The 18,127-nt window shown below is 39.9% G+C and overlaps 2 non-coding genes and 1 pseudogene across 2 annotated transcripts; 1 reads left to right on the top strand and 2 right to left on the bottom strand.

The window, feature by feature from the left end:
* Positions 1 to 97: 97 nt before the first annotated feature.
* TRNAE-CUC lies at positions 98 to 169 on the bottom strand. The gene has a single exon. It is a non-coding gene; the product is annotated as a tRNA-Glu (tRNA).
* Positions 170 to 436: 267 nt separating this feature from the next.
* TRNAL-CAA lies at positions 437 to 542 on the bottom strand. The gene is made up of 2 exons: positions 505 to 542; positions 437 to 482 (listed from the first exon to the last, which is right to left on the bottom strand). It is a non-coding gene; the product is annotated as a tRNA-Leu (tRNA).
* Positions 543 to 2,828: 2,286 nt separating this feature from the next.
* On the top strand, positions 2,829 to 3,795 carry LOC123597990 (annotated as a pseudogene).
* The last annotated feature ends 14,332 nt before the right edge of the window (positions 3,796 to 18,127 follow it).

The following is an 18,127-nucleotide window of genomic DNA, read 5'->3' as shown; positions in this document are numbered from 1 at the left end:
ATTAACCATAGTAACTTTCACTTCTCATAATGACTTTTGGCCAAAAGAGTCACCTGGTATACAGCGAAGTTTTGAAGTGGAAAGAAAAAAAAAAACTTTCCCTGACCGGGAATCGAACCCGGGCCGCGGCGGTGAGAGCGCCGAATCCTAACCACTAGACCACCAGGGAACGCGTAGCAGCACCTTTTGCAATGGGCTATACTAAATATGTGATGTATGACGTAAGTTGGGAGCATGAGTATGATTGGATATTTTTCAAGCGATTAAACTTTCTCCCTCGCCTAATAGCAGCCCTTCCGCCACCGCAGATCCGGAAAACCGGAGAAGGACAGCGGCGATGTGAGAGTCAGAGTACTAATGCTTTCTCAGAAAAGAAACCTCCAGCAGTCACTGGGAAGGTGTTGGGGGTCCTTTAAGGAAGGAAACAAAACGCATGTGTCAGAAGTGGGATTCGAACCCACGCCTCTATTCAGAGACCAGAACGCCCGCAGGGAAGGTGAGTACCTTGAGTCTGGCGCCTTAGACCACTCGGCCATCCTGACAACCGGAGAGATCGTTGTCCAGGTAGAGTCCACTTCCTGTCTGGGCCTGCGGCGCTGCCCCGCCCCCCAACACCCAGGCTGCAGACAATCTTCCTGCCTGCCGCTTGCCTGGAATTCTGAACAATGCCTGGTCTGTTTTGCACCTGGAATGTCTAACCTCCATCTCCTCGGCAGGGAATCGAACCAGTCGAACCAGGGGCAAATGCAATCTCACTAGAAAACTAGAGGGGTTCGTGACCACTGCGCAGGCGTCCTACTCAGCAAAGGCAGGAAACTAGTAGCAAAGGCAAAGAGCATGAGCCAGGCTGCTGCCCACCAAGGCGACCTGCCACTCATCCCTGGCCTTGGTTGGTGAAACTCTTGCTAGTTAATACATGGAAAGCACGTGGAAATATACTTGCCAAAGAGTTAAGTGGCAAGTGATTGCTGATGTTGTTTTTATTATTAGGTATTTCTGCCCTATTGTCCCTGCCAAACCCATCCTTCAAGATCACTCCTCCTCCGCCAAGTCGCACAGCCATGGTTAGAGATAAAGGAGAAACAGTGTTAAAGAAAAAGATCATTCTATTAAAGAAATATATATATATATATATATATATATATATATATATACATATATATATATATATATATATATAGTTAAAGTACTGTAAGGAAGACTTTTTTTTTAATGTTTATTTACGTTTTAGAGAGATAGAGACAGAGTGCAAACGAGGGAGGGGCAGAGAGAGACACAGAATCTGAAGTCTCCAGTCTCTGAGTTGTAAGCACAGAGCCCGACGCAGAGCTCCCAAAACACCAACTACAGGATCATGATCTGAGCTGAACTCAGATGCTTAACCAACTGAGCCACCCAGGAACCCCAAGAAGACCTTAAGGGCCATTATCATGATAGGTGCAGGTACTGCTGCCATGGGGTCTTGCAGTGGGTGGGAGAGAGATGGGACTCAATTCAGACTACAACAAAGAAAAGTGAAATTTTATAGCTAAGGAACCAGGAGGGGATCAGTGGATAGAAAATTAGTAGGAGAAAATATCATCAAGGTTAAGGGGGGAATTCTATCTGAAATGGCCTGACAAGATTCTCGCTGAAGGAAGGCCAGAATGATAAGATCTCACATTGGGGATAGTAGAGGATGAGGAACCTCATTAGATATCCAAGATAATCAATATCAAGGATGGGAGATTCTGGCTAAACTTATTTAGCAGGAATCTTGCTAAAAGTGGACAATGAAGAGACAAACAGGGAAGTTCAAGTAAGACCTAGTAGAAAAAGAATTTAGGTGGGCAATTAACAACACAGTGCAAAGACAGCTAGTGTGTTTTAGCAACCAAAGGGAAAGCCCAACTCCTCTGCTCCAGACTATATACCATTCACTCATCCATTCATTCACTGAGTCTTTATTGAGGGTCTGCTGAAAATATAGCAATAAACAAACACGGAAAAGCCCTGCCCTGGAAAACTGACAGCACACGTGTCAAAATTTTATTCAGTTCATTAATGAGGAACTGCAAATGATGTTATAACCAATTCAAAGGAGATTTTGAAGAGTTTTAAAAATAATCAGTCAACCAAAGGAATGTTGAGAAAAGACTGCTAACAGATGGCAGGCAGGTTAATATCCTAAGGATAGGTAATAAACTGTGAGGTTTAAAGATATGATTTTTACTTTGGGGTAATTCTTTTTTTTTTTTTTTACTAGAGAAAAATCAGAGGTATCTCTTAACAAATTTTATTTGTATTGATATAAACAGGAATCTCTGGCCTTGATCTCAGACAGAAACCATTTGCATTGCTATCAGTTTTCACCTGCAGATTTATAAAATAGCCAAGTCAATCAAAGGTGCCCATGGAATCAATTATTCCCCCAAAGGTCTGCTAACCAATGCTAAGCACTCCACTATGAGTACACCTAGCATCTAAAAGTACAAGAGTTGGACAGTAAAGCAGTCAAAACAGATTTTATTCAGGAACTATTACAGTAGAGGATATGAAACTTCATATAGAACTGGGCTCAATTCTAAATACAGCAAGGACAAGCAAGGATTTGAGTTAAGGAGTAGAATGAGAGTCAGTGGATGGAAAATGATTGAGAAGAGACAAGAGTACAGAGGTTCTTACTATACTGACCTAACAGGATGTCTGCTGAAGGCAGGCCAATCATGAGATATCACCTGGAGGATGGGGGGATGAGGAACTTGATTAGATATGGAGGGTGATCAGATACCAGGGTGCGGGATTCTTGATAAACTGACCTAACAAGATTATTAAAATTAGAATCTTCAGCTGTGGACAAACTAAGGTTCTGTGCCAGTTTTCCTGTTCCCCACCCAGTCTGGGCTACCAGGCAGCTACCTTTTGCATTACAATGGCCTTGCAACAGGAGTGTGGATCCAACTCAGCCCCAATGCCCATCTTGTCCCAAAGCACCAATTCTAGGGACTCTTCTCCAACGTCTGAGATTTATGGACATGAAGAAAATTAATTCATCCTTGCAAATGTTATCTGTTGAGACACCTCACATGGAGACTATCTCTCATCTTCCTTCCTCCATGGATCTGCTTATTCAGGACAGCCCCAATTCTTTCACCAGTCCCAGACTAAAACTACTACCTGCTTCCATAGAGGAGAGGACAATGAAGAAGGAAGATACGGTCCAGGGCAAGAAACAGAAGATCAAAACAGTGTTCTCTCAGACCCAGCTATATGTACTCAATGATAGATTTCAGAGACAGAAATACCTCAGTCTCCAGCAGATGCAAGAACTTGCCAACATTCTGAAACTTAGCTATAAGCAGTTTAAGACCTGGTTGCAGAACCAGAGAATGAAATGTATGAGATGGCAGAAAAACAACTGTCCAAAAAATAGCAACAGTGTGACTCAGAACAGCTCAGCAACTACAGAATATACAGGCTTCTATTCCTATCACTGGGGATACCTGATGAACACTTTTGGAAATCTTCCAAAATGGAGAAACCAGACCTGGAACAGCCAGTCTTGGAGCAACCATTCCTGGAACAGTCGGAACAACTAGGAACAACCTGGAACCTGGAATAACCATCGGCTCCACAACTGTGAAGAGGAATCCCTGCAGCCCCAGATCCATTTCCAGCAAAATTCTTTCTAATGGGGGAAAAAAGTGTAAAAAAGCAAACTGCTAAGCATTCTAGTATCCAGGAAATAATGGATTTATTCCCAAATTACTCTGTGAACATACATCCTGAAAATGTGTGACGATGAGTATATTATTCATTCTCACTTTGGGCAGTGGCTGCATTACTTTTCCTAGGACTTGTCTTTTAGAGTCCTATAACTCTGCCTTGATATTCTGTTTTTCTTTATGTTTATTGTGTCAATTGAAGAGGTATGATTGGACTCTAATTAAAAAGATTTCAGTAGCATTGGCTGCTACAGACATGATAAAAGATGTTTCTGTCTGTAGATACCTAGATATAATACTAGTTTGGGTATATTAGGTTCTAGAATCTAACCTCAAGAATAGAAAATAGTTAGGATGCCTGGGTGGTTCAGTTCGTTGCGTGTCCGACTTTGGCTCAGGTCATGATCTTGTGATCTGTGAGTTCAAGCCCTGTGTCAGGCTCTGTGCTGACAGCTCGGAGCCTGGAGCCTGCCTTGGATTCTGTGTCTCCCTCTCTCTCTGCCCCTCCCCTGCTCATGCTCTGTCTCTCTCTGTCAAAAATAAATAAACATTAAAAAAAAAGTTTTAAAGAATAGAAACTAGAAATGCAGAGCTGTGTGATAAAGGATTATTTGTATTTTCTGAGATTGAGAGGCTTTATTTTTAATAACCTCAGTTGTTACAGTGAAGGGTTAAGCTGTAATACGCTTCAATGATTTCCTCTGCCCCTTGTACTGTTTTACTACAACTCTTAATTTGTTCATTATTCTAGTATTTGTAGAAAGATATTTTGCATTTTAATGTATCATGATAATAGTACCAGTTTGGCTGGTTGGTTTATAGGTTTAAGTACAAATATACAAAATACTCACTTTGCTTAAAAAACAAAAAAAATTATACTCTGCAAGGATGGACATGGGAGCCCATGGTGGAGGCTTAGTTGAAAAGAGGGTTACTGAACCAAAGTGGACCTGCTTCTCAGTGAGTTATAGAACAGACCACCACCAGGTGGAGTTGCCTTACAAGGTCATCTGTATTTGTACAAATAAGGAGATCAGAGAATAATTTCCAAAGCTGTATCTTCCCCAAACAAGGGAAACTTTAGGGCTCCTTTAGGGCTTGGGATGAATATTCATAAGGAGATTTTATTTATATCATATTCATATTCATAAGGGGATTTTAACATTATAATGAGGCTGAAGTAACAATTGGTCACCTCTGGCACTTTCTGATTCATCTGGCCAGGCTCTCCCTCAAATGTTTGTTTTTCTATTCCAGCAGTCTATTAATTTGTTTCCAAATGGTAAAACCAACAGCTAGACAGAAGCTTCTAGGAGTTTAGTTTCCATTTTTTTAATTATTTTTTTTAATGTTTATTTATTTTTGAGAGAGAGTGAGAGAGCATAGAGCGGAGAAGGAAAGGAGGAAACACAGAATCTGAAGCAGGCTCAAGGCTCTGAGCTGTCAGCACAGAGCCCTATGCAGGGCTCAAACTCATAAGCTGTGAGATCATGACCTGAGCCACCCAGGCACCCCTAGGAGTTTATTTTCTTAAAGGAAGATTAACAGTTAAAAAAAAAGAAAAGGAAGATTGACAGTTAAACAGAAGCTTCTACTAAAAATTTCCTGAGTTCAGGAGGTCAGGCCAGTGACAAGAGGAGCCTAACTAAAGTTTAGTCAAGGGAAGTCTTTGTCACTAGTAATCTCTGTTGTCTATTTCCAACTTTGGTAATCATTTCTTATTACATTGTACCCCTGTCTGAAGGGAGGACATGAGCATTGGAAGACAAGGATTTGTGTTTTCTGTAATGCTGATGTTAATATCCAACTCATCTGGTGACCTACTTGGCCTTCATGAACTTTTGGCCAGCTTGGTTCTACCCGATAGTCTCCCATATGCCCCAGTGAGCTAGCTGCCTGTTCCTCAACATGCTTGATCTGCCTTCATTCCCACTGCCATGCCCGGATAAAGCCCTGCTCTACCTAAGACCCTGGAGGGCAAGACTGGAGAAGCATCTAAGAAGAAAACAAAGTATCTGTTCTTAAGAAACTTACATTCCAGTAGAGAAAGACCTAGAATAAACAAAATTATTATATGTTGGGAGGGATAAGTACTGTGACAAAAAATAAAGCAGAGAAAGAAAGGTAGAGAGAGATGCAGGTGATGAGGAAGGACTCTCTCAGGATGTGCCTTTTGAGCAGAAGTTTGAAGAGAGTTGGTGAGCGACCAGATAAAATATGTGGGGGTAGAGGGTTTCAGGGAGAGGGAAGAGAAAATACAAAGACCAGCAAGGAAAGCAAAAAAACCAGTATGGGTGGAACTGAGTGACAGGGACTGATGCCAACTTGTGAAATGACCCTGAGTGAAGAGGACAATTTTGAGCTAAGTTGTGGTAAGATATTGGCTGCTTTGCAAGGATGTCCTGGCTATTGTATGGGGAGTAGACTTTAGAGTGCAAGAGTGAAGCAGAGAGAGCAGTTGAGGGGCTACTGCAAGCCCCTTTGACTAAACTGTATGGCAGCAAGCCAAGTAGTGAGAATTGAATTCTGGATACATTTCGAAGGTGACAGTAACAGGATTTGTTGAGTTTTTCAACACAAAATGAAACAAACATTGTAGAATTTCTTTAAAAAGGAAGAGGATTTTATTTGAACTCAAGTTAGGACAGCTGCTCAGGGTACATAATCTTCAAAAAGAAGAGAGTCTTCTAGGGAAAGAACATTTGGGGCAGGATTATATATGTTTTAATATAAAGAGTTACAAATTGGGAGCTTGGGAACATGGCAGAGTAGGAGGATCCTGAGCTCACCCCATCCCACATTTACAACTAGATATCACCCACATCCAAGTCAATAAACCAGAGACTGACAGAAAATCTCCACATACAGAGAAGAAGTTGCATGTGACAAGTTAGGGAAGTCAGAAAGGTGGAGGGAGGCTGCTCCCAGGAAGGAGGGAGTTGAACACATGGAGTAAGCACAGAAATAGGCCCTTGCACCAGGGAGCTCACATGAAGAAGACTAATCTCCATAATATTTGGCTTTAAAAGCCAGAGGGGCTGATATATGTGAGTTTGTAAAACCAGTGAGACTTGGAACCTGGAGCTTTAAAAATCCACTGAATCAGTACTGGGCAAGCTGGGATATTGAGTGATAGCTGGGTTGCTGCCCTTAAAGGGACACAGTCTGTATGTAAGGCAACATAAAAAAGGTAGTTCAGACAATGCCTGGGGGCAACAGGAGACAGATCTATTCATACTGACTTTGGAGTATGTTAGGGGACATCTCTGAAAACAAGGAAGATGGCAGGTGCCATTTTCCTTCCCTGTCCCCCACCATAAATACAGGAACATTTCATCCTAAAAGAGCAGAATACACATTCTTTTCAAGTGAGTGCAGAGAATAGATCACAAATTAGTACACAAAAAAAACCTCAACAATTCAAAAAGAGTAAATTCATATGATGCATCTTTTCTGACCACAATGTTATGAAACTAGAAATCACAAGAAAAAAATATGGGAGGACTACAAATATATAGAGGTTAAATAACGTGCTACTAAACAATGAATGATTCAAACAGGAAATCAAAGAGAAAAAATAAGCACATGAAAATAAATGAAAATGAAAACACAAAGGTCCAAATCCTTTGAGATGCAGCAAAAGAGGTTCTAAGAAGAAGTATATAACAATACAGGCCTACCTCAAGAAGCAAGAAAAATCTCAAGTAAACAACCTAACCTTACACCTAAAGGAGCTAGAAAAAGGATAACAAACAAAACCTAAAACCAGCAGAATGGAGGAAATAATAAATATTATAGCACAAATGATATAGAAAAAAAATAGAACAGACCAATGAAACCAGGAGCTGGTTCTTTGATAAAATCAATAAAATCAATAAACATCTAGCCAGACCTATTGAGAAATAAAGATAAAGAACTCAAATCACAAATGAGAGAGGAGAAATAACAGACAACACCGTAGAAATACAAAGAATTAGGGGCTCCTGGGTGACTTGATTGGTTAGGCTCCTGACTCTTGATTTCGACTCAGATCACGATCTCACAGTTCGTAGGATCAAGCTCCATGTTGGGCTCCACACTGACAACGTTGGAGCCTGCTTGGGATCCTCTCTCTCCTTCTGCCTTCCTTGCTCATGCTCTCTCTCTCTCTCTCAAAATAAATAAATACACTTAAAAAAAAGATTTTAAACAACACTTAAAAAAAGAAATACAAACAATTATAAGAGAATATTATCAACAACTACATGGAAACAAATTGGACAACCTAGAACAAATGGATTAATTCCTAGAAACATATATACTACCAAAACTGAAACAGGAAGAAATGGAAAATTTGAACTGTTCTATAACAAGCAAATAAATTGAGTCAGTTATCAAAATCTCCCAACAAAGGTACAGGGCCAGATAACTTCACAGGCAAATTCTACCAATCATTGAAAGAAAAGTTAATATCTATTCTTCTCAAACTGTTCCAAAAAATAGAAAAGGAAGGAAAACTTCCAAATTCATCCTATGAGGCCAGCATTACCCTGATACCAAAACCAGATAAAGACAACACTAAAAAAGAAGACTACAGACCAATATCCCTGATGAACATGGATGCAAAAATTCTCAACAAAATAGTAGCAAATGGAATCCAACAGTACATTAAAAGAATCATTCACCACAATCAAGTGGGATTTATTCCTGGGCTTCAAGTCTGGTTCAATATTTGCAAATCGGAATGGAGTTAAGATGAGTATTTCATATAAATGAAGTCACATAGGAGTGCCTAGGTGGCTCAGTTAGTTAAGCATCCAACCCTTGATTTCGGCTTAAGTCATGATTTTGCAGTTCATGAGTTCAAGCCCTGCATTGGGCTCTGTGCTGTCGGTGGGGAGCCTGCTTGGGATTCTCTGTCTCCTTCTCTCTCTGCTTCTCCCCAGTTCATGTGTATGCATGTGTTCTCTCTCTCAAAATAAATAAATAAACTTAAAAAAATGAAATCCTACCATATATGATTTTTTTCTGTGTGTGGCTTCTTTCACTTAACACGCACTAAGTGTGTATCCATAATGTAACATGTATCAGTATTTATTTCTTTTTATGGCCAAATAATACAGTTGGCCATAATTGACATTGAATAATGTCGGTAGGGGTTATGGACAGCGACTCCATGCACATTTGAAAATCCCTGTATAGCTTTTGACTTCCTGAAAACTTAACTATTAATATCCTACCATTGATGGAAAGCCTTACTTTAAAAAAATTTTTTTTAACGTTTACTCGTTTATTTTTTAAGAGACAGAAAGTTCAAGCGGGGGAAAGGCAGAGAGAGAGAAGAGAGAAATCCCAAGCGGGCTCCACACTGTCAGTGTAGAGCCTGACGCCGGGCTTGAACTCACTAGCCATGAGATCATGACCTGTGCCAAAACCAACAGTCGGATGATTAACAAACTGAGCCACCCAGGTGGCTCCAAAAGCCTTAATGATAACATAATAAATTAACATATTTTTATGTTATATATATTATATACTGTATCCTTACCATAAGGTAATTTAGAGAAACAGATGTTATTAAGAACATCAGAAGGAAAAGAAAATATATTTACAGTACTGTACCATATGAAATCCACATGGCGTGCCTGGGTTGTTCAGTCAGTTGAGCATCTGACTCTTGATTTCTGCTCAGGTTATGATCCCAGGGTTATGGGATCGAGCCCCTCATCAGCCTCCATGCTGAATGTGGATCCTGCTCAAGATTCCCCCTCTTGGGAATCTCTACCTTTCTCAAAATAAATAAACTTAAAAAAAAAAAAAAGATTCTCTCTCTATGTCTTTCTCTCTCTCTTTTTCCCCCTGCCACTGCTCATTCTTTCTGTCTAAAATTAAAATAAATAAATAAATAAATAAATACAAATAAAAATAAAATATTTTTAAAAATCCACATATTAGTGGACTTGCATAGTTCAAATCCATGTTGTTCAAGGGTCAACTGTATAGATATAGCACAGCTTGTCCATTGATGGATATTTAGGTAACTTTAGTTATTGTGAATAATACTCCTATCAATATGAGTGTACATGTGCTCAAGTATATGTTTTCAATTCTTTGGAGTATATACCTAGGAAGAGAATTTCCGGGTCATTGGTAATTCTGTTTAGTTTTTGGAGGAAGCAGCAATCTATTTTCCTCAATGACTGAACCATTCTACATTCCCACCAGAAATGTATGGGGGTTCCAATCTCTCCTATTTTCCTTTTTTTTTTTTTTTTAATTATAGCCACCTTGGTGGGTGTGAAGTCCTGCTTCATTATGGTTTTAATTTGCATTTCCCTAAAGACTAATATTTTTTTTCATTTGCTTGGTGTCCATTTATACGTCTTCTTTGGAGAAATGTCTATTCCTTTGTTATTTTTTTTTAATTGGGCTGTTGATCTTTTCATTATTGAGCTGTAAGAGTTCTTAATATATTCTGGATACTAGACCTTTATTAGCTACATGACTTGCAAATATTTTTTCCCATTCTGGAGATTGACCGTTCACTTTCTTCATAATGTCCTCGATTAAGTGTAACATGTATATTTTTCTTTTGTTTTTCATATTTTTGGTATCATATTTAAGAATCCATTGCTAAATCCAAGGTCATGAAAATTTACTTCCATTTGCTCCTAGTAACTTTATGACTTTAGTTCTTATCTTAGGTCGTTGATCCATTTTGAGTTAACATTAATATGTGGTATGAGGTAGGGGTCCAACTTCATTCTTTGCATGTGGATATCCAGTAATATCCTAACAGCATTTGTCAAAGAGCCTATTCTTTCCACATTGTTCAACATCAATTGATATGGATACCTGGGTTTGTTAGTGGACTCTCAATTATACAGTGATCTATATTTCTATCTTTATGCCAGTAATGCATTGTTTTGAGGGCTTTGTAGCTTTGTAGTAAGTTTTGAAATCAGGATATATGAATCCTCCAACTTTGTTATTTTTCTTCAAGATTGTTTTGGTTATTTAAGGGCACTTTTAGTTCCAGATGCATTTTAGTATTGGCTTTTCTATTTCTGAAAAAAAAATGGAATTTTGTAAAGATTACACTAAATCTGTACATCTGTGCATTACTTTGGGTAGTACTGACTCTTAACAATAATGTTTCAGTTATGAACATGGGATATCTTTCCATTTATTTAGGTCTTTAATTTATTTCAGTCATGCTTTATAGTTTTCAATGTACAAGTCTTTCACCTTCTTGGCTAAATTTTATTTTATTCTTTTGGGGCTATTGTAACTTGAATTATTTTCTGTTGTAAATGGAATTGCTGAAATATAGAAACACAATTGAATTTTGTGTTTTGATCATATAGTCAGCATATCATATACTAGAGCTAAGCTTACTTATTAGCTCTAGTAGTTTTTTGGTGGATTCTTTGGGATTTTATTACATATAGGATGATTATGTCATTTGAAACTAGAGAAAATGTTACTCCTTCCCTTCCAATTTGGATGCTTTCTATTTCTTTTTCTTACCTAATTGCTTTGGCTACAACTTCTTCATACAATATTAAATAACAATAGTGCAGAGGGACAACTTTCAGTCTTTCTCCATTGACTATGCTGTCAGCTGTGGGTTTTGTCATGCATGCCTTTTAATACATTAAGTTCACTGATGATATTTTTAAATGCATATGACAAATACATAGAATTACAAAGGATGCTATTTTGAAATTTTGTTATCAAAACACTGAAATTAATTTGTGATGTAGTAATGTGTGTTCTTATTTATTAACACAGTAAATAACAAGATACAGTACCATTTTGAATTAGTGACAAGTGTAAATGACATTCTGAAATATCTTCAAATGTAATGTGATATGAAAATACTTATGATTTTTATTTGTGACTGTAGGTCTTGTTAATACTAGTGTGGTTTGCTGTCTCTATTGTTAATGGAAGGGGATGCTCAATTCCAGCTAGAGGTTAGTGGAAATAAAGACATAAATTGTTTCCCAGCCAAACTCATGGGCCCCTAAATTCTATCCACTGGAATCCCAGGTTAAGAACTCCTGAAGTTGAGATAAAACTGGTGATAGAAAAGATGGACATAGCTGGTGTGGAGGTATGAGAAAGGGAGAAGCTATTGTGCCCAGAAAAGTGCTAGCCTCAGATTTTCATCTCAGTACAATAGGGACAGTAGCAAAAGCTCCTTTCCAAGTGATTGAGACTCAGGAAGAGGGAGCAAGGACATAAGGGTGAATGCTAGGAAAGTGACGCTGATGGTGGAACTTGGACTGGAAGCTGGGTAAGGAACAATGGGAGGACAGAGGCGGAGTCGGTCAGTGACAAGGTGACAGACTGGAATCCCAGTGGGGTCCATTGTGGACCAGAAGAAATCAATGGGAAAGACAGGTGGTGTTCAAGAGCAAGATGCTGGAAAATCTATAGCAGTCTGTGAGAGATGTTGAAAGATATTTCAGGTGCTCCTCTAGAGAGTAAAATTAAAACTTCCAAAGAAGTAATTTCAACCATATTTCCCAGTTCTCACTGGTGAAAGGGGCAACTGGTTCTCACTAGTTGAGTGGACAGTTCAGGGAAAGCAAGATACACTGGGTCCTCTAGGTGGAAGCAAGGATAAGGGGTTCATTTTGGGAACTATACAAATATGATCTGATGAGTGGACTGAAGAGATCTTGGAGGGAATGCAACAAGAATGCAATTAGGTCTTCAGAATGCAATTAGTTCACAAATTCTTCTGTATTAGAAGCCTCATGCTGGAAGATGGAAGTAGAGGACTATTTGGACCCATTTTTGGCCTAAATGTAAATCTTTCCAGATACAGAGTAAGAAAGATGAAAGAAAGAGGCAAGAAAAGAGGGAAAAGATAAAAGTAAGAGGGCAAGAATATATGATGAGGGTCAGAAAGTAAACAGGGTGGTTAGAAGTAAAACAGAAGGAATAACTGTAGGTAGAGAATACAACAGGAATGAGACAGAACAGAGATGAGAGAGAGAAAGGATACACACAGGAAGTGGAGTACAAGTGAGAGGAAAGCCGTGGAGAATTCTATATTGAGTCCTAGCTGATCCAGGGTGTGGCAGGAGAAAATGTAGTGTGTGGGTTTGAGGGGAGGGCTTTTCTTTACCCTTTAGCCCTCATCTCACAGGCTTCTTTTCCCCTAGTAAATCTGGCTTAGGTGACCAGTGTTTTGTCAGCAACCTCTACTTGCCCTTCTGGGTTCTTCACCTAATCTCTTTATTTGAAAGCACAGAGAAGCAACAGTGCAAAGCACTGGTACAGGGGATGGAAATGAATAAGAGTAGAAATACTGAACTGGGGTAGGGGTAGAGGGACTGGAGAGGGGAAGAAACAGAGCACTTCCTCTATGTAAGGAACCCCATTTTTGAGCTCTCCTCACTCATCACTCCCACCCAATGAAGATCTCCACTCCACAAAACAGCATACAAGAAGCCAGGTCCTATTGAGAGGAACTCAGACTTTCCCTTTATTTCTGTCTTCAACAGGGAGTGAGGCAGCAGGAGTAGTAGAGGGTTCTCCTGCCTGCTTGGAACTTTTCCTGCACTGGTGACTTACCTGCCTATGGAATATTTCCTGCTTTCTTAGGCATTTACTCTGGAAAAACTATCTGCAACATGCCCAAGGTCCAGGTGCAGGGATCTCTGCTACAGCCTTTCTGAAGCATTCCACACCACATCTGAAGCATGCCCTCCCCACAGGACCCATGCCTCCAGACTAAGTGCAGGATGAAGGAGGGCAACTCACTGTTACAGGAGGAAGTTAGTTAGGTTCTAACAGGATACCTGGAGGTCAGCAATGAGGAAATCATGTCCAGCTATTGGGAAGGTCAGAGCCCTGTCCTGGCCGCACTCCACAAGAAGCCAGATCAAACTAGATAGGCACATGATGGCAGATGCCATGACAGGAACCTCCTGATCAAATTAAGAAGAAAAAGGAAACCCTGCTTCCTGCCCCAAGTAATAAATATTCCTCCCCCTAGTTAACAACTGTCAAAGATAGAAACCCACCCCCAGGGTGTGCAGCTCACACCAGCACCTTCCTGCTCTCATATCTCCAGAGTGTACTTTTTGCTTTAATAAACTTTTCTCACTTGTGTTACATATCAGCTGTCTATTGACTTCCCTCTCCTGACAAGACCAGAACCTTCCCTGACTCCTTCAGGTCTGGCTGGGTGGTGTCCACCCAGTGCCTGGGACTCTCCAGTTCACCTGGCAACACTGCTAGCCACACACCTGGAACTGGAACACAAGGGCACTAAGCATAGCTCAAGGACCCAGGCCTGGAGTCAGTGCATTCCTGCCTGAGCAGGTTACTTCCCAGGGGAAATGGTAGCAGAGGTCCTCCAGTGCCATGTGTAGCAGAACATGGCATCTTTGGATAAATGTTGCTTCAGCACCTGGAATACAATGTTGCTCCATGACAGGTGTCCTGAGTCCTGCTGCATCCCGCCTCAGTACCAGCAAGCATCTCTGATGCTGTAACATTACAGCATCACTGTCAGGAGACAGTGAGTCTCCTGGCTGCCAGCTGCCTGCCTTCACCTTCATGTCCCCAGCCCTCCTGGATCTGGAGCCAAGGTCTCCACACGCAGCATGGGTAGATTCACCAACCACAAAACTGCAGCCATGCACCTCCTGTATATCCTTGTGCCGTGCCCATTGACATCACAGAAGGCTAGGGCCACACTTGGGTATGATTGGCCACAGGGCACAGGCACAACCCACTGACTACCACAAGGAAAAGTGGAGACCAAGGGGAAGGACTTGTGCAAATATTGGCCCTGAGCAAGGCTAATGGTGCATGTGGGTCTCCTGAAATTTAGGGCATAAACTGACTTCAGAGTGGTCCTTCTCCACTTCAGATCAATCTTCAGGATATCATCAGTGGGTTCATCCAAGATGTAGCAATTTCGTTCTTCCCTTGTTGTAGAAAGGGAGTGGAAGTTGGTTTTTCTATTTGGACAGAAGATATTGAGAGCTCGGAAGGCACAGAAATATTAGATTTGGCTTTTCCCAAGGCAAGAGATAGGAAAGAGGTGAGGGTGCCAACTAGAGTCCAGGAAAAATAAAAGTCATGAGGATAAATACAGTCTCCTCCCCCTGGATCCCTAAGCCTAGTTACATGAGTTCATCATGGACTTAGGAAGTTCACATGTGAAAAAGAATTGGCAGTTTCATCAGGCTGTAAACTCTGTAACTCAACAGAGATAAAGCTACAAAAATCTCAAATTTAATCTTATCTTTTGCTATGGATGATAAAATGGAACTCTTCAAGTCTCAGATTGGACTGAGGTAGCACTTAAGGCAGAGAACAAATACTGGGAATCCCTCCACCCCTCCATACCAAAGAAGTTACTACTTCACTTCAGGACTTACAAAGAAGGGGCCTGGTGACTATTTTGAGAGACTTGGCTCATCCTTTACTTTTTGTTTTATAGGATATAGGAAAAGCAACGTTTTGATTTTTTACCATATCTTTTAATTTATTATTATTATTTAAGAAATATTTTTTGTATTATTGATTTAGTTTCTTTTAACAAGCAGACCAAAAACACACCTAGGATATAACTTCCTTTTCATCTCTTTTTTTTCTTTTTCTTTTTTCTTTTTTTTTTTTGGATTTAGCTTCTTTTAACAAACAGACAAAAAGACACATAGGATCCCTTGCCTTTATTTTTATTTCTGTGTTTTGTTTGCTTGTTTTGGACCTCTTCTTAATATAGGAATTATTCTCAGAAGCAGGAATACAACAGCCTTTGATAACAACAACAACAAGCCCCGTTATTTCACAAAATGACAAGATGGAGGAATTCACCACAACAGAAGGAATAAGAAGAAATGATGGACAAGGATTTAATTAATACAGATATGAGTAAGACGACCAAATTAGAATTTAAAACAACAATTATAAGGATACTAGCTGGGCTTGAAAAATTAGACAAGATACTATAGAATCCCTTACTGCAGAGATAAAAAAACTAAAAACTAGTCAGGTTGAAATTAAAAACGCGGGGCGCCTGGGTGGCGCAGTCGGTTGAGCGTCTGACTTCGGCCAGGTCACGATCTCGCGGTCGTGAGTTCGAGCCCCGTGTCGGGCTCTGGGCTGATGGCTCAGAGCCTGGAGCCTGTTTCCGATTCTGTGTCTCCCTCTCTCTCTGCCCCTCCCCCGTTCATGCTCTGTCTCTCTCTGTCCCAAAAATAAATAAACGTTGAAATTAAAAATGCTATAACCAGATGCAAACCTGAATAGACAAAGACAAAGAGGATAGATGAATCAGGGGAATGAATCAGTGATATTAATATTATGGAAAATAATGAAGCTGAAAAGAAGAGGGAAAGAACAATGTTAGATCATAAATGTAGACTCAGGGGCTCAGCAACTCCTTAAAGCATAATAACATTTGTATCACAAGAGTCTCAAGGGGCACCTGGGTGGCTCAGTTGGTTGAGTGTCTAACTTCGGCTCAGGTCATGATCTCATGGTTCATGGGTTTGAGCCCCGCGTCAGGCTCTCTGCTGACCACTCACAGCCTGGAGCCTGCTTCGTGGATTCTGTCTCCCTCTCCCACTCATACTCTGTCTCTCTCTCTCTCTCTCAAAAGTAACTAAAACATAAAAAAACATTAACAAATAATAAGAATCGCAAAGATGAAGAGAGATAAAAAGGGTTGGGAGGTTTATTTGAGCAAATTTGGGCTGAAAACTTCCCTAATCTGGATAAGGACACAGACATAAGAAAATCTAAGAAGCACAGAGAAATCCCATTAAATCAACAAAAGCTGGCCATCATCTAAACATATCATAGTCAAATTCACAAAACACACAGACAAGGAAAGAATCCAAAAGCAGCAAGGGAAAAATGTCCTTAGCCTAAGGGAAAATATATCAGGTTCACAGTTGATCTGTGCACAGAAATGTGGCAGTCCAGAAGGGAGTGGCATGATATATTCTTTGTGCTGAGTGGGAAAAATAGGAAGCGAAGAATATTTTATCCAGCAAGGCTGTCATTCATAACAGAAGGAGAGAAAAAGAGTTTACCAGATAAACAAAAACTAAAGGAGTTCATGATCACTAAACCAGCCCTGCAAAAAGTATTAAAGGGCACTATTTGAGTGGGAAAAACAGACCAAAACTAAGAAAGACCAAAAAGGAACAGAGAAAACCTAAAAAAAAAAAAAAAAAAAAAAAAAAAAAATCAATAACTTTACCCATAGTCCAGTGGCACTATTTTCATATCCATCAATAATCAGTCTGAATGTAAATGGAATAAATGCTCCAATTAAGACATAAGGTATCAGAAAGAATAATAATAGTAAAAAAAAAGACCCATCTGTATGCTGCCTTCAAGAGACTCATTTTAGACTTAAAGACAAATGCAGATTGAACACGAAGGGATAGAGAACCATCTATCATGTTAATGGACATCAAAGAAAAGTCAGAGTAGCCATACTTATATCAGCTAAACTAGATTTTATTTTATCTTACTTAAAAAAAAAATAAATGTTTATTTATTTTGAGAGAGAGAGAGAAAGAGAGGAGAGGAGACAGAGAGAGAGGGAGAGAGAGAATCCCAAGCAGTTTCCTTGCTATCAGCATGAAGCTCAGTGTGGGGCTCGATCTCACAGACTGCAAGATCATGACCTGAGCCGAAATCAAGAGTCGGGTGCTTAAAAACTGAGCCACTCAGCCGACCCAAATAAATTCGACTTTATTTTATCTTTTATTTTTTATTTTAAGTTTATTTATTTATTTTGAGGGGGATGAAGCAGGGAGGGGCAGAGAGAGAGGAGAGAGAGAGAATCCCAAGCAGGCTCCACACTGTCAGTGCAGAGTCTGATGCAGGCTCGAACTCACAGACCATGAGACCATGACCTGAGTTGAAATCAAGAGTTGTCCATTTAACTGACTGAACCACCCAGGACCCCCAAACTAGATTTTAGAACAAAGACTAACAAGAGATGAAGAAGGGCATTGTATCATAATTATGGTGTCTGTCCATCAAGAAGATCTAACAATTGTAAATTTTTATGCCCACAACTTAGAGCACCCAAATATATAAATCAATTAATAACAAACATAAACTCATTAATAATAATACCATAATAGTAGGGACTTTAACACCTGACTTACAGCAATGGACACATCATCCAAGCAGAAAATCCACAAGGAGACAATGACACATCGGACCAGATGGACTTAACAGGTATATTCAGAACATTTCATCCTAAAGCAGCAGAATACACATTCTTTTTGAGTGCACATGGAATATTGTCTAGAATACATCACATACTGGGGCACAAGTCAACCCTCAATATTCAAAATGATTGAGATATACCATGCATATTTTCAGCACACAATGCTATGAAACGTGAAGTCAACCACACACACACACACACACACACACACACA

This window comes from Leopardus geoffroyi, chromosome A1, assembly GCF_018350155.1.
Source record: "Leopardus geoffroyi isolate Oge1 chromosome A1, O.geoffroyi_Oge1_pat1.0, whole genome shotgun sequence".
Lineage (NCBI taxonomy): Eukaryota > Metazoa > Chordata > Mammalia > Carnivora > Felidae > Leopardus > Leopardus geoffroyi.
The sequence above is the reverse complement of the archived record's forward strand: the minus strand, read 5'-3'. Positions and strand labels throughout refer to the sequence as shown.